Genomic DNA, 17959 nt, shown 5'->3' with positions numbered 1-17959 from the left:
GAACGACATAGTTATAATTTTTCCTGTTGAGAAGTTTAGGAATTTTTCTGTTTTGAGGTTACACTAAAATCTGAATGAATTTTGTGGGGAGGTTACAAGTTCTGTTAAGTCTTTCTGTTTAAAAGTTTGATACTTGTTTTCTACCTACATCCTTGGGTCCCCCTTGACGTGACTTGAAGAGAATGGTGGCCTCCCACGATTCCAATGAAGAATGTCTTACTTTAAACAACAGTTCATGGCAACCTGCTGAAAACTTCACCGTTACAAAATTTCTGAAGTGTACATTGCTACGAAGAACATCAACTTTTGGATTGGTAGTGAGGAAGGTTATACTCTTAAAGGTTCTAAAATCCTCAGCGTCCATTGTACAGACTGGAATGCTGAAACAACGGAACGTTAGGTTATGGTGACGCATTCTTCCAAAACCTAAACTCCTCCCGAACAGGCCATGGAGGCCCAACGCTATCGACCGGCCGCCGTGTCATCCTCAGACCATAGGCGTCACTGGATGCGGATATGGAGGGGCATGTGGTCAGCACACCACTCTCCCGGCCGTATGTCAATTTCCGAGACCGGAGCCGCTACTTCTCAATCAAGTAGCTCCTCAGTTTGCCTCACAAGGGCCAAGTGCACCCCGCTTGCCAACAGCGCTCGGCAGACCGGATTGTCACCCATCTATGTGCTAGCCCAGCCCGACAGCGCTTAACTTCTGTGATCTGACGGGAACCGGTGTTACCACTGCAGCAAGGCCGTTGTCACATTCTTCTAAGAGCTTCCAGCTTTTATGAAGAAATGGACGCAAGCGAGCTCTCCTTGTTCCAGGAGCCTCTAGCTTTTATGAAGAAATGGGCGCCAGTGAGCTCTCCGACAGCAATGAAAATTTGTACTTTGGGCCATATTGAAGGGAATATCAGAGGAATCGGAGAGACAGCTTTTCGCAAATGTCATATATACAGCGTAGGGGTACAGCACTGATAAAGCTGGTTGACTGTAAGATCGACAGGTGTCAGGAGAGTGCATACATGCTACAATCTCAAAATCGACCACGGTATGCTTTAGGCCCTTATGGTTCATAGCGCCTCAATTACATATATCGTTTCTGTGATCTTTAATTCCGCATGCTACGTCTGCTTAGGAGCACAAAGACGCACTGAACACAGCGTTTTCAGCTGACTAAAGTTGACTAAATGATTCATACATCTTTACGTCTGAATGATTTCAAAAAACAACTTTGATGATCTGACTACAGGATAAGATTTCAGTTGACTGACCTATTTTACTAACTTTTCCATTTTAATTTTTCCTTTTTTCATTTCTTTTTCTGGTGGCAAGGGCCCTTTAACCTCGGGGGGACCCCGGGACAATGCCTCGGTTGCCCCGTTTTTGGATTTATATTTTGCCGGTGTGTCCCACGTTATAGACAAGCTGATTATTCAGTTTTCTGTTTTGGCCACGTGCGTAAGTTGTTTGTCGCTGTTACTACCGGACTGAACAATGTGTTTCCGAGGTCGGCTGGTGTGGACGAGCGGTTCCAGGCGCTACAGACTGGAACCACGCGACCGCTATGGTCGCAGGTTCGAATCCTGTCTCGGGCATGGATGTGTATGATGTCCTTAGGTTAGTTAGGTTTAAGTAGTTCTGAGTTCTAGGGGACTGATGACCTCAGATGTTAAGTCCCATAGTGCTCAGAGCCATTTGAACCCAATGTGTTTCTGCGACGATGATAGAAACTTTTAGGGACGCTGATGAACAACAAATGTAAGCTCACTCCACAAAGTGTTAATCACTCCTTTAAAAAGAGCTCAATTGAACGGTCGCGACACCTCGCACAGCTGTAGTAAGTCATGACAGTGAAATGGCATGTATGTGCCAGTCTGTTGTGTGGGGTCAGCGCAATAAGTAGTGTGGAAGTGAAGTCGTGAGAGAACGGTAGAAAGAAATTGCTTTGTTTAGACGTGCTCATGAATACACCGTGAGTGACGTTACCCGATTTGTAGGCATAACCCAGACCCTCCAACATGTCAGCAAGAAATGGTGTAGCACCCTCAGCCTTCGAATACCGCGTGAGAACAGTGGTCTTGAAAAGGTCCTAATGGACAGGGAACGAAGACGAAAGTCACACCTTGTCAGTGTTCAGCGGTTTCAGAACCTACAGCAATTGCTGCTTTCAATAAATGCAGGTTCATCTTACCTAATTTCCGAGCCTAACACTGTGGAGGGAACCGCAAGTAGTCTGCAGTAGTTCAGACTAGTCTGAAGGTTGCTTACAGCACTGGGTGATCGTGATGAGTCATTGCCATTGCTCATTAGCCTCTAGCGTTCCTTCCAGATGACACGCTGACTCTGACGCGTCATGCTGATATTTTCGCTTCGTGGCTGACTTTCACAACATCACGAGCACTCTGCATCATTTGCGGAAGCTTGAGACTAATTTGTTTCTCGCGCTCTATGGTTCCTTTTAAGTGCTTATGGTCCGCGTAGTTTTCCATTACGTTTAACTGGTATTTCTAAGTTTCAAGTTGTAACCGTTAAGTGCTATTTCACATATTTTTCGCCTGACTTATTCTCAAATCCACCATCAGAATTTCTGAGGCACAATCTTCAGACAAGCTTAAAGACTCTTTACTGTTCCCACTTTGCAGCGATATCTACAGAACGCCTTCCCAAATGTTGTTTGGGTATTTGTAACTACTTTCTACTCTTTTCTAGTTAAAAAATGCTACGCACTCCGAAGTTTCCTTGTTTGCTGTCCGTCCATTTCACTGCAACAACAAGTTACAGTATTCGGTGCCGAGAAGCAATTCAAAATTCCTTTATGTGCCAGAATTCGGTCTGTTATGTTCCAGGCATTGGGCACTATTGCATCACCTACAGATTGCATAGTCATTTCCACCGTCTTAAAGAACTGGCGAGATTTCATCGCGTCATGGGCCTTAGTCATATTTCTTTGATTTTTGCTACGTCTCTTCTGACAGTTATAACACATTGCGCTGCTCCCGTGGGGACGCCGTTCTCCATGTTGAGGTCGCTATCATTATCATCGTCTCATTCAACGTCGCCCTATTGTCCAATCTACATCTACGTCTACACAGATACTCCGCAAGCCACCGTACGGCGCGTGGCGGAGGGAACCCTGTACCACTACTTGTCATTTCTCCTCCTATTCCACTCGCAAATAGAGCGAGGGAAAAGCGACTCTCTGTACGCCCCCGTATGGGCCCTAATTTCTCGTAACTTATCTCCGTGGTCCTTACGCGCGATATATGTTGGCGACAGCAGAATCATTCGGTAATCAGCTTCAAATGGCGGTTCTCTAATTTTTCTCAATAGTTTTTCTCGAAAAGAACGTCGTCTTCCCTCCAGGTATTGCCGTTTGAGTTCCCGAAGCGTCTCCGTGACACTTACGTGTTCTTCGAACCTGGCGATACCAAATTTAGCCGCCCGCCTTTGAATTGCTTTGATGTCTTCCTTCAATCCGACCTGGTACTGAACCCAAACACTCGAGCAGTACTCAAGAATAGGTCGCACCAGAGCCCTGTATGCGGTCACCTTTACGGGTGAACCACTCTTTCCTAAAATTCTCCCAATAAACCAAAGTCGACCGTTTGCCTTCCCTACCATGGTTTTCACCTGCTTATTCCACCTCGTACCTCTTTGCATCGTTACGCCCAGATATTTAAACGACTTGACTATGTCAAGTTGGACGCTAGTAATATTGTTTCCAAACATTACAGGTTTGTTCTTCCACATTTAGGGCTAGCTGCCATTCATCACTCCAACTGGAAATTTTTTCTAAGTCGCCTGCGGTCACTCAACTTCGACACCTTACCGTGCACCAGGGCATCATCAGCAAACAACTGCCCGCCCTGTCCGCCATATCATTTATGTATATAGAGAACAAAAGCGGTCCTATCACACCTACCTGGGGCTCTCGTGACCACACCTTTGCCTCTGATGAACACTCGCCGTCGAGGACAACATACTGGGTTCTACTGTTTAAGAAGTTTTCGAACCACTCACATATCTGTGAACTTATTCCATATGCTCGTAATTTCGTTAACAGCCTGCAGTGTCAAATGCTTTCCGAAAATCTAGAAATATGAAATCTGCCTGTGGCCCTTCATCCATAGTTTTCAGTATATCATGTGAGAAAAGGGCAAACTGAGTTCCGCACGAGCGGTTCTTCCTAAAACCATGCTGATTCTTGGACATAAGCTTCTTAGCCTCAAGAAAGTTTATTATATTCGAACTGAGAATATTTTCAAGGATTCTGCAGTTAACAGAAGACGGGGATATTGGTCTGTAATTTTGCGGGTCTGTTCTTTTACCTTTGCTATATACGGGAGTCACCTACGCTTTTTTCCAGTCGCTCGGGACTTTGTGCTGGGCGAGAGATTCACGGTAAATGCAAGCTACATAAGGGGCCAATGCCGTAGAGTACTCTTTGTAAAATCTAACTGGGATTCCATCCGGACCTGGTGATTTATTTGTTTTCAAATCTTTCACTTGTTTCTCTATGCCAGGTATGCTTGTTAGTATGTCGTCCATATGTTAGGGCTTCTTCCTTATGTATATTTTGACACGTCAGATTCAGTTACCTGCATTTTACGTAACTAACTCCTCGGAAGACCCAGCCGTACGACCGACCGCCGTGTCATCCTCAGCCGACAGTCGCCACTGGATGCGGATACGGAGGGATATGTCGTCAGTACACCGCCCTCCCAGTCGTTGTCAGTTTCTGTTGCTCAATCAAGTAGCACCTCAATTGGCCTCAGAAGAGATGAGTGCACCCAGTTTGCCAACAGCGCACAGCGGACCGGACGGTCGCCCATCCAAAAGCTAGCAAAACCCGTCAGCGCTTAACTTCAGTGATCTAACTGGAACCGGACCCGTATTTTATGTAGATTACGAAAGAGATTTAGGAACCAGGTTTTAAATTGTAAGACATTTCCAGGGGCAGATGTGGACTCTGACCACAATATATTGGTTATGAACTGTAGATTAAAACTGAAGAAACTGCAAGAAGGTGGCAATTTAAGGAGATGGGACCTGGATAAACTGACTAAACCAGAGGTTGTACAGAGTTTCAGGGAGAGCATAAGGGAACAATTGACAGGAATGGTGCAAAGAAATACAGTAGAAGAAGAATGGGTAGCCCTGAGGGATGAAGTAGTGAAGGCAGCAGAGGATCAAGTAGGTAAAAAGTCGAGGGCTAGTAGAAATTCTTGGGTAACAGAAGAAATACTGAATTTAATTAATGAAAGGAGAAAATATAAAAATTCAGTAAATGAAGCAGGCAAAAAGGAATACAAACGTCTCAAAAACGAGATCGACAGGAAGTGCAAAATGGCTAAGCAGGAATGGCTTGAGAACAAATGTAAGGATGTAGAGCCATTTATCACTAGGGGTAAGATAGATACTATCTACAGGAAAATTAAAGAGACGTTTGGAGAAAAGAGAACCACTGAGTGAATATCGAGAGCTCAGATGGTAACTCAGTTCTAAGCAAAGAAGGGAAAGCAGAAAGGTGGAAGGAGTATATAGAGGGTCTATACAAGGGCGATGTACTTGAGGACAATATTATGGAAATTAAAGAGGATGTAGATGAAGATGAAATGGGACATACGATACTGCGTGAAGAGTTTGACAGAGTACTGAAAGACCTGAGTCGAAACAAGGCCCCAGGAGTAGACTACATTCCATTAGAAGTACTGACGGCCTTGGGAGACCCAGTCCTGACAAAACTCTACCATCTGGTGAGCAAGATGTATGAGACAGGCGAAATACCCTCAGACTTCAAGAAGAATATAATAATTCCAATCCCAAAGAAAGCAGGTGTTGACAGGTGTGAAAATTACCAAACTATCAGTAGATGGGACCTAGCATTTGTAGACTTAGAGAAAGCTTTTGACAATGTTGAGTGGAATACTCTCTTTCAAATTCACAGTTGCAAAATACTAACGCGAATTCTTTACAGACGAATGGAAAAACTAATAGAAGTCGACCTCGGGGAAGATCAGTTTGGATTCCGTAGAAATATTGGAACACGTGAGGCAATACTGACCTTACGACTTATCTTAGAAGAAAGATTATGGAAGGGCAAACCTATGTCTCTAGCATTTGTAGACTTAGAGAAAGCTTTTGACAATGTTGACTGGAATACTCTCTTTCAAATTCTAAAGGTGGCAGGGGTAAAATACAGAGAGCGAACTGCTATTTACAATTTGTACAGAAACCAGATGGCAGTTATAAGAGTCGAGGGGCATGAAAGGGAAGCAGTGGTTGGGAAGGGAGTGAGACAAGGTTGTAGCCTCTCCCCGATGTTATCCAATCTGTATATTGAGCAAGCAGTAATGGAAACAAAAGAAAAATTCGGAGTAGGTATTAAAATCTATGGAGAAGAAATAAAAACTTTGAGGTTCGCCGATGACATTGTAATTTTGTCAGAGATAGCAAAGGACTTGGAAGAGCAGTTGAACGGAATGGACAGTGTCTTGAAAAGAGGATATTAGATGAACATCAACAAAAGCAAAACGAGGATAATGGAATGTAGTCGAATTAAATCGGTTGATGCTGAGGGAATTAGATTAGGAAATGAGACACTTAATGTAGTAAATGAGTTTTGCTATTTGGGAAGCAAGATAACTGATGATGGTCGAAGTAGATAAGATATAAAATGTAGACTGGCAATGGCAAGGAAAGCGTTTCTGAAGAAGAGAAATTTGTTAACATCGAGTATAGATTTAAGTGTCAGGAAGTCGTTTCTGAAAGTATTTGTATGGAGTGTAGCCATATATGGAAGTGAAACGTGGACGATAAATAGTTTGGACAAGAAGAGAATAGAAACTTTCGAAATGTGGTGCTACAGAAGAATGCTGAATATTAGATGGGTAGATCACTTAACTAATGATGAGGTATTGAATAGAATTGGGGAGTAGAGGAGTTTGTGGCACAACTTGACAAGAAGAAGGGACCGGTTGGGTAGGACATGTTCTGAGGCATCAAGGGATCACAAATTTAGCATTGGAGGGCAGCGTGGAGGGTAAAAATCGTAGAGGGAGACCAAGAGATGAAAACACTAAGCAGATTCAGAAGGATGTAGGATGCAGTAAGTACTGGGTGATGAAGAAGCTTGCACAGGATATGGTAGCATGGAGAGTTGCATCAAACCAGTCTCAGGACTGAAGACCACAAAAACAACAACAACAACAACATCGAAAATTTTACATGCAGGGTGCTCCGCAGATTGTGCGAATTTGATAAAGGACGTATTGTTGTAAACAGTGAGCTGTATTTCAAAAGTAATTAAAAACTTTTGAACTGCACTTCTTGGAATACAACACTATGTCCTTTACATACTGCACAGACTGGGTACACTGTTTAAGGAGCAAATAGTGACCATCTTGTAGCGAAATTATTTTTTGTGTTCCTCAAGATATGGCCACACACATACCATAATAAGTTCCGACTACTGATCAGATGATACGTCTGCCTGTCCAAAATCTTATATAGGCCAAGTGCGAAGATTTTTTGTGTGCTTTAAATAACTTGTTACGCAGGTAATAATAACGCAGTTTTTAGTCTTCATTTAAAAAAATACTGACTTAAGGCAGGACGCACAGATCAGCATCTCGGGATCTGTCATTATGTTCCTTAAGATTGTCGTTTTGAAGCACTAGAAGAGCCTGATACTTTTACTAATGTAGAAACAGAATTTACGAAGTGATTTCCGTCAGTCAACCGCTTTCGCTTTTTTTGATCCGCTGCGCCTCTTTGCGTGTTTTGTTGTCTTTTGGTATGATGAGGTTCCTTTTCCTACTGGCTCGCATATCTCTGAGATTAGCTGCATTTCACATTTGTTTCCCTCTGATTTGTAGTGCACACTTGTGACCGCTAGCTGTCAGTTTCCCGCTCTCGGATCGCGTCCGCAGGCGGACGTAGTCTACGTTGCTTCTAGTGCATGTCTTGGTTACCTACATCAGTGCTTGCCGTAATTTTTTCTTATAATTTTGTCTTTGGGAAGGCTTTATCTCAGAACCAATTTTATATTGTAAAATATTTTTAATCTTTTATTTACGATTTAAGAGTTACCAGCTTTGTACAATTGCGTAGTTGTAAGTGTAACTTCAGTTCCCGCAATCAGATAGCAGATGTGTTCACGCAGTAAACGCTTCTTCTGGTCTAAACTACTGGATAACGTACCCTGATATGTGTAGTTGAGTACGGAAATTATTTCTAATTTAGTTTCCAAGTATTTGCAAATCTCTCTTTTAATTCTTTTTTAAAAATAACATTTGGTAATGACCTTCTAAGATGTCGAAACCAGTTGTGATATTACAGGGCTCTATAAATGATTTATTTTTTTCAAAAGGTCTGTATTCCCCATAATATTTAAATAGTGGTACAAGTCCATTTTGTTCATTCTGAGACACAGAGTCCTAAAGTTAAAAGAGCGCTGAAAAATCTGCAGTTGAGATACCAGAAATATTCAAGTATATATACTTGAATATATTTCTGGTATCAGCGCTCTGGTATCAGGACTCTGTATCTCAGAATGAATAAAAATAGACTTGTAACACTATTGAAGTAAGCCCTTCGCATGTGAAAATGTGATGGATGCATGGTTAGAATCGTAAACTCATAAATTTTACCTTGTGCGCTCTACAAATGTTTTAGGAGTGCCAATCTAGCCACACGGCAAACGGCCAAGCGGCAGTCAAGTTCGTTCGATTCCTTATGCAGCAAAATCCTGTCAATACCGCGTGATGCGTTCTCTGAGCTGTGTCACTATTCTTAGAAGTGGGATACGTAAACATGGTTCTTAAGGTGCTCCGAAAGGAAAAACTGAGTCACGAATTCTGCATTTTAGTTGTCATGCTGCACAATGATGTTACATACTGGAGAGACGAGGATTACCTTGCTGTAGTCCTAGCCTGCTAAAATTTCATTCTACAGACCAGTTTGATGGTGTTTTTGGAAGGTCTCCCAGATTGATGTAATCATATGTTGTCTACTGGGCCACACTTTACCTAACCAACCCAAAAAAGTATCTGTCAAAACACGCTTTGTTCAACTTCAGTTATGCCAGTCGACAAAAAAAAGTGAAGAAATTAACGCAATAAATCCATTAAGTGAACAGACGAGAACTCTTTATAACATCTACATTACGTCTACATAGATACTCTGGAAATCACATCTAAATGCCTGGCAGAGGGTTCATCGAACCACCTCCACAGTTCTCTATTATTCCAACTTCATACAGAGCGCGGAAAAACAAACGAACACTTACATGCGAGCTCTGATTTCTCTTATTTTATTATGGTGATCGTTTGTCCCTGTGTAGGTCGGCGTCAACAAAATATTTTTGCATTATGAGGTTAAAGTTGGTGATTGAAATTTCGTGAGAAGATTCCGCCGCAGTGAAACAAGCCTTTGTTTTAATGATGCCCACCCCAATTCCTGTATCATTTCAGAGACACTCTCTCCGCTATTTCGCGATAATACAAAATGTGCTGCCCTTCTTTGAACTTTTTCGACGCACTCCGTCAATCGAAATGTTATAGATGGCATTAAACATAAGTAAGCCTGTTTTAAAATTTATTGGTTCAAATGGCTCTGAGCACTACGGGACTTTACTTCTGAGGTCATCAGTCCCCTAGAACTTAGAACTACTGAAACCTAACTAACCTAAGGACATCACACACACACGAAGCGGTCGCGCGGTTCCAGATTGTAGCGCCTAGAACCGCTGGGCTACCCCGGCCGGCACCGGGGGGGATGAATAAGTTAGTATTGCGAATAACTTTGTAGCTTTATTTCGTAACTCACGAATGCCCTGGATTTAATCATAGGAGGAAATAAGGGTGTCCAGGATAGAGGTATACACAAACAAATCCTTATAACGAAAGAACTCTATAATTGATGTTGTTGTGTAAATACGCGATCGATAGAGACACTCTCCAAGACGTGGTATTCACCATTATGCTCTTCGACTCATGGTGCATGCGCGTCAGTGACAGGGCATACTTATCTCGACATGTTGGTGAACCATGCAGTTCCAAGGATGTCTCTCGACGTCATTTTCCAGTAGAGTGGTATCCACTTATCTAACTGCAGCCGGGACTTGTCTTGATCGTCGCCGGCTCAGCGGGTCAAGTGAGCTTTGACCTCTGTGTCTGTATGTGTGTGCGTGCGTGTGCGTGTGTGTGAGGGCGAGAGAGGTCGCTTGTCCCTGAGCCCGCCCGGCCTGCTTTCCGCTAAACAGGCCAGGCGGCCGACCTAGCTGGCGAGGCTACTACGCGCCGCTATCGGTTAGCTGAGGCGGTCAATTGTTGGCAACGAACAGTGGTCCCCCATCTGGGGGTAATGTCCTCCTGGAGGATAAAATGAGGTGTTCTGAAGAATAACAGTAATAAGGTTTCGATTACGCTACAGCCATCTGTGGCTCCAAGATTTATGAAAACTGGTATCGGGAGGTTAAGTAAAGTTTGGTATTGACAGGTAATGTAAAAACTCAAGATTAAACGGACATTCAAAACTGCAGATTATAAAAGCTTTGATCGCGATCGATATTTGCAAACTTTTCGTGTCAGAGTCATAGGTAACAATAAATTAGTAAAGTCGTATGGCATAGGTGGTGAGAGACTCCGAGAGATAGGATCAGCCTGCTAGATTACAAGTATTTCTTTTTTCGCTCACAATGACGTCTTTCCTTCTCGAAGTTGAAGAGTTGTGCGTTAAGAGTACCTGCTGAGGGTAGATAACTGTAATGGGCTTGTATGTACAGTATGGTGTCCTGTTTGTCGTATATCAGTAATTCGTAGTTACTACTTCAAAACATAGATTTTTGTAATTGTATCTGTTTGCCGTTTATTAATATTACGTATCTTATTTAAATGCGGCTTTTTTTAGCTGTAATGATGCTGGGTTGTGAAGCCATGAAATATGATTAAAAAAATATACAGGGTGAAAATTATTTAAAACCGATAAACTCCGGAAGGTTGTACGGGACACCGAAACAAAATTTTCTCTAATATCATAATTACCTGTGAGCAATTTTTAATCCAGCAGAGAGTGTAATAGCTCTCAGCGGTCGTGTAATTGTGCTTAACTTGGAGACAAATCAGACGAATGTAAGAAACATCCTTCATGACCAATCGTTAATCCATTTCACTTACGGCGTGTGCACATCCTAGAACCAGATGATTATCTAATCAGAGCACAGTTACTTCATTGGTATCTGGAACAATGTCAAATGCATCCAACACTTCTGTCCTCTGTGCTGGTTAGAGATGAAGCAACGCTCGGTCGTGATGGGGTCTTCAACATCCACAATTCACATGTTCTGAGTGAGGTTAATGCACATATCACATTTACTCGCGCTCATCAAGTGCTATGTGCGGGCAGGTGTTGGTGGTGACCATTTAATTGGGCCGTATCTCCTATCTAGGCTATTAAATGACAGGCAGTATTACAATTTCCTCGCCAGAGCATTGCCAGAGTTGCTGGATGACATGCCACTCGCTACAAAAATGGTTCAAATGGCTCTGAGCACTATGGGACTTAACATCTCAGGTCATCGGTCCCCTAGAACTTAGAACTACTTAAACCTAACTAACCTAAGGACATCACACATATCCATGCCCGAGGCAGGATTCGAACCCGCGACCATAGCAGTCGTGCGGTTCCGGACTGAAGCGCCTAGAACCGCTCAGCCACCGAGGCCGGTCCACTCGCTACAAGACAGCATGTGTGGTTCCAGTATGATGGGTGCTGGCACATTTCAATCGTCCTGTGCGTCGATTCTTGAACCGACAGTTCCCAGAAAGTAGATTGGCAGAGGTGGTTCTGTACCATGGCCTACTCGATTCCCTCTTTTGTGTGAGGAGAGATGTGCAACTATGTTTATGAAACTCCTGTTGAATCAGAAGAGGATATAGTTGCCTGGATAGTAGCAGCAGCTGTAGGAGTTAAGATAGGTTTACCATCCTTTCCGATATGTTGGGACTCTCTCTGTTATGGACTTTCTTGTCGCGACATCCTGACAAGATCCAAATTTTACCAATGAAAATCGACAACAGCCATGTAACTTAGATGTTTTATTTTGATAACCAGTTTCGGCATCTCGCTATGCCATCTTCAGGCCCCATATGCATATCTCAAAAATGAAGGATACTGTTGTGTACATAGTTCCGCGTAGTCAGCGTGTACACAACTTTCCCACTAGAGCGCGCCCAGCTAAGCACAACAGTGCAGGTGCAGCGCCCGTCCTTCTCCACACTACGAGATGGCGCTGCCTTAGAGATGGACCAAATTCTGCTTCCGCTGATCCGCATATTAATATGTAATTTTCTCCTCTCGGATCACACTCGCGCAGTGATACATGAACGCGCAAGGTATTATAAGAAGTGTACAGACCTCCGATTAGTCTGCATTTGTCTGTACCAGTCTATAGTCAAGTTTCAGTCTGCGCCTAGTAAGATTACCATATTCCTGTACATAGCCATGAAGATAAATGTACAGACATTTTGTCAAGTATTAGAGATATGTGAGAATAAGATTAATGTACCAAGACCAAAGGAACTTCAGATTGTCAATTGTAAATAGCATCCAGAATCAAGTTATGTAATGTTTATGCTTGCTTTATTATTTTAATAAATGTGTGTGAAAATTAATCAAGTCCTGTTTAAAGTTGGTCACCGTCAATCTGCTACTCTAAGCATGCAAGTGGCATTTCTATCGTCTGACCTAACGGCAGAAGATAAACACGCCACGATAAGACCACGAGACATATTGCTGACACTCGCCTACTTCATTAGAGCGACAAGTCAAATAATGTGATGGTGTGTTTACCGAAGGTCCTACAGTACGCACACCACAGATACTATCATACAGTGGCATTATATTCCTGGGTGTCCTGAATTCAAACTGTATTCCAAGTGCTCCATTCGAAGACTTGATTGTGCTAACAATAAGTCAAAATAAAATAAATTAAACACTCAATTACATGGCTGTTGTCGATATACATTGATAATTACTTGACCAGCCGATGTCCCATGTCCATGATGGATCAACAGATACCAAATTCCGTCCCTATGTTGCAGAATACTGTTACGAGCTTGGCTCAAGTACTGAAGTAACGCCATCTGTTAGCGCTGCATGTAAATGCTGCCTAAGTTGGTTTTATTTATGCCTACAAGTTTATCTTGACAAGGTCGTCTCACAGATGGCGTTTCATGTTATGCTGTGTCGTCCGAACAAGACACAGCCAGGGCAAAAGAACAACAGGTGCAAAGATGCGAGCTGGTGCCAGTGCCGTAGGGACTCGCCGTTTGCGCAAGTTGCACCAGCGCCACGGGCTGTGCTGAGGATGAAGATATGGACTTCACCTCGGCCTGTTGCCGACTACAATCAGCCAATGACCGGACGACAACGGACAGAAGCCTGCTCGAAAGATAGAAGAGCAGCTCTCGCCATATGGTTATAATCATCGTACAGGGCTGACTGAGACAGGGAATGTCGTTTCGTGTACTCTTAGAAGTGAACGGACAGTGCTGCAAATTGCATTTGCTATGTACTGTGAGGTTTACCTACGATTATTTGCACTTAGCTATTGAGGGCCTTTTTGTGTTATATTACGAGCAGTGTTGCAGATCTCAATATCCTGCAGCTCACAAAGGTTGCGAGGTACCGGGGCTAGCAGTGTACTTAACACTAAATTCTTCTAGGATCTTCATATGTAAATGATGCTCTAAGCCCCCCTATTCTAGCTCCGACTTTTGCTGTTACACAAGGATTAAGAAGAAATGCGAACTGACTGTAATCGACCCTGCAAGTGGAGTAGAAAAGAGTTTGGCACCTGCAATAATTTAATTTGATAGAAATTAATTAAATAAAGGAAAGTTTCATTAACGTAGTGAGAAATGGAAGGGTTGCTCTACCGATTAACAGAATGAAGGTTCTGTCCAAAATAACAATATGATTTATTATAACTAAACTCAAAATCATAAACAAAACACATGAAACATTTACAATACATCAAATTGCCTCAAATTGGATACTCAAATAAATGCTGTGAAGGTGAAGTTGTCCCTAACTAGATTGTGACATTCATGACAAAGTGGTATGTGGAGCCAATTCCTTGCAACTCAAATCTTAAGAGAAACACACAGCCAACTCAACATTAATTGCTGCTACAGTAGTGAGAACTCAGACAATGAACACCCAAGACAGAACAAAGTTAGAAAAGACGAACAGGCGCGCTCTGCTGAGCTCTGATTATCACCTAGCAAAATCCCTAATCTGCCGGTGCTGCGGACATACATTACCAAGCTGTCTTCTTAACTGCAAGAACACGACCTGGCGTACCAGAGGCGATGGCTGGTTGCTTCGATGTCCCATCGTGGTGATGATAATGTCGCGAGTATAGCTTGAAACAAATTATCCTGGTCTGGTTGTTCCAGACTAAAGACTTCCTAGCAATACAAATGCGCCTCAGAGGGGGACGTCAGTGATTGATTTTAACAAGCGAAGTCACACACTAACTCCGATACAGTCAACTTTAGCCAAAACTGCTGAAGACATACAACATAGGTCGCTTGTTCGCAGAACGCTCAATTGCCAACTGTACTCGGAAAGTTACGTTGAAGTCGAAACTTCAGCAACTTCGTCAAACAGTTACAAAAGTATATTAGACAGCCAACGGAAGGCAGGCTGTCCAGAGCAGCGAGATCTCAGTCTTGTAACCTACTCCGACCGAAAGGCGAGAGCCGACCCTCTCAAGAGCACCCGTACAAACCGAACACAGAACATTCCCGCCCCCACAACAGTGGCCGTGGTTTAACGTTCCAATCAGCAACTCGCAAACCGGCAGAAAATTCCACTCTATTGCCGAAGCACTACCATTCCAGCAGTGGAGATTCTTGGCTCCAATTTCTGCGCCGATTTTGCTACGTCACGGAGCTATGCCCTGAGCAAGCCAATCACAGTTACGATCATGTAGAAAACGCGGGAATTTGCCCACCAAGACTGCCTGGGAACACAAGTCATTCCCACGTCTCGCTGGTAGCCCACCAGAAAGTGTTTTCACTAAGTTTCTGCGAAGTAACGGAATCTCTAGCCCAGCCGCCCCTTCTGGCCCCTCTGGGCGCGTCGCTCCCGCTCTTATGACAATGTCAGCGTCTGGAAAGCATCCACTCGACTCCCTCACACTCGTCGGCTTAACCTTTCAAGATCAGCAGAACTCGCCTGTCACCGCACCACCCGGGTTACGAGAAACGCTGCGTTGGAAGTCTGCGTGTGAAGGAATAGCAACTTTTCACTGCATGCAATTGGAGAGAAAAATCGAATTACCCAGAGTAAGATAGAAATATGAGAGGGGGCTCATGCCACCTCTCAAGGTAAGTAAGCCTTTTTAACTCATTTGTGTGACTTTGTTACTAATTTGTTGGAGTGTTATAGACCCTTCGTTCTATTATTCTGTTACATGGCCCTGGGGCATAGTTGTGTGATAGTGGCAGGGAGAAATTTTATTAGCGGTGTACTGCACGAGAAGCCGTTTCACGAACCCACAATCTCGGCCTACCGTAACAAAAGTGGCAACTCGGCCTCCACAGCAGTAGCGATGAGGCCTTTACAGAAATGGCGACGAGGATTTACAAAATGTTGCGTATCCTGTATCGATGATGCAAGTACCTTCTAGATGTAACGCCATCATTGGCTCTGAGCACTATGGGACTTAACTTCTGAGGTCATCAGTCCCCTAGAACATAGAAATACTAAAACCTAACTAACCTACAGACAACACACACATCCATGCCCGAGGCAGGATTCGAACCTGCGACCGTAGCGGTCACGCGGTTCCAGACTGTAGCGCCTAGAACCGCTCGGCCACTGCGGCCGGCGCACCAGCATTTGAGAAAGTACCAGACGTATGGGGCAGTTCCGATTTGAATAGCGATCTGATAAGACGATTATTTCTAAACGTAATACGAACAACGATTGTTAGTTTGTAACGTCTGAAATGTTTACAGCGAATATGTACGGTGTGAAGACCATAGTAATGTGTTCTTCGATGGCTGAAGTGTTATTGTCTACAGTTTACCGTCTAATAAACTTATCTAAGGATGGAAAGAGGAAGCGTCACTTTTCGGATGATTACACAGAAGAGTGGTCTTTTGTGAAAAAAGGACGTACGGATCAGGAAGCATTGTGTGAAGTTTAAGCCGTTTCCTCTCAGTAACTCACGGAGGTAAGGCAGGTGTGAGGCATCACATTTCTGCGAAGAATCACATAAATAGATTCGCGGAAGCACCGACATCAAAGCCTATTTCTACATTCATGATTAAAGAAGATATCCAGGAAGGACTGCTCGTAGCTGCTGCAGACCTAACAATAGCTTATAAAGTTGTCAAGCATCATCAATCGTTCAGATCACTTGACTCTACCGTAAAATTGAATGCCGCTATGCATCCTGACTCCAAAGTCGCCGCAAAGCAGCCTACAGCCAAGAACGACGCTACAGCGATTGTTAAAAATATTCTCACACCACCCAACAACTGCAAGAAGTTTCGTTTTATGGCACAGGCATCGACGCATCGAACAACAAGGCTGAAAAGATGTTTACTTTAGTTGTCCAATACTTTACTGAAACTGATGGAAACCAACAAAAGCTGAAGAAGTTTGATTCGCTGCACAACGAAACATCAGAGATAATTTCAAAGTTTTGGCTAGGCACTTTAAAAGACAACTGCAAATTCCATGTGATAAATTGATCACTTTTTGTGGAGACAATACCAATAACAACTTCGGAGAGATTCATCAACGCGGCCAGCGGAACGTGTTTCTCCAAATTAAAGAAGAACTAGGAAAAAGTGTAGAATGAACTGGATACCATACCCATATGCTCTACAATACTACATCCAACGCTGCTGGAGTCTTAACAGCCGGCATTGAAACAATCGTCAAGTAATATTTAATTATTTTTCAATATACACGGTAAGGAGAGAGAAGCTGAAAGAGTTCTGCTTATACTCGTACGTTGACTTCAATCACCAGTCCCTCCTATCTAACTCAAAAACAAGATGGCTGTCGCTAATCCCCGCAGTTGAGAGAATTCTTTAGCTATGGATTCCATTACAACAGTTTTTTGACGCCGAAGACAGGTCCCCTAAAGTAATTTCAGATTTTTTCAGCAGTCCGAACAGTGCAATTTATTTCATGTTTCTGCGGTCGAACTTGGCACTGTTCGAAAAAAAAAGTAAAAAGCGTGGAGAGAAATAAAGTCTCTATAATCGAAATAAGAAATATATAATTGATACTCCAAGATGTCTGAATGAAAGGAAGATTGCCGATTCCAATGGTATGCAAACAAAGGTGAATTGGAACAAACCGAGGAATGACAACCCTGACCAAGAAATAATTAATTTGATTTCATAATTTAAGAAAGAGGCAATGGGTTTCTATGCCATAGCATTTGATTACCTAGAGAAATAGGCTATTTCTTTTAATAAATATCAAGTATTTGATTGGATGACACAGTCTGAAAGCCCAGATTGGATGCTAACTGAATATACCTGACTAAAAATGGTGTGAACATTTCAGATGACAATTGTTTTCTGGAACAAATGGTTCAAATGGCTCTGAACACTAGGGGACTTAACATCTGAGGTCATCAGTCCCATATAACTTAGAACTACTTAAAACTAACTAACCTAAGGACATCACACACATCCATGCCCGAGGCAGGATTCGAACCTGCGACCATAGCGGTCGCGCGGTTGCAGACTGTAGCGCCTAGAACCGCTCGGTCACCACGGCCGGCTTTCTGGAACATATGTATATGAAGAGCATTTTGGAAACCAAGAGTGGCATGGAAAAATGGAAGTCTAAACACTCAGTGCAAGAAAGTTGGATTTACTTTCTTAAGGAAACCGAAAATCCCGAACGCAAATACCAACTG

At 43.1% G+C, this 17959-nt stretch overlaps 1 protein-coding gene across 1 annotated transcript in view; it reads right to left on the bottom strand.

Moving 5' to 3' along the window:
• LOC124605228 overlaps window positions 1-17959 on the bottom strand; it is a 304515-nt gene that overhangs the window by 57440 nt on the left and 229116 nt on the right. The window lies entirely within an intron of this gene.

The sequence above is a fragment of the Schistocerca americana genome, chromosome 3 (genome assembly GCF_021461395.2).
Source record: "Schistocerca americana isolate TAMUIC-IGC-003095 chromosome 3, iqSchAmer2.1, whole genome shotgun sequence".
Taxonomy (NCBI): Eukaryota; Metazoa; Arthropoda; class Insecta; order Orthoptera; family Acrididae; genus Schistocerca; species Schistocerca americana.
Note: the sequence above shows the minus strand (reverse complement) of the source record. Positions and strands in the feature narration are given on the sequence as shown.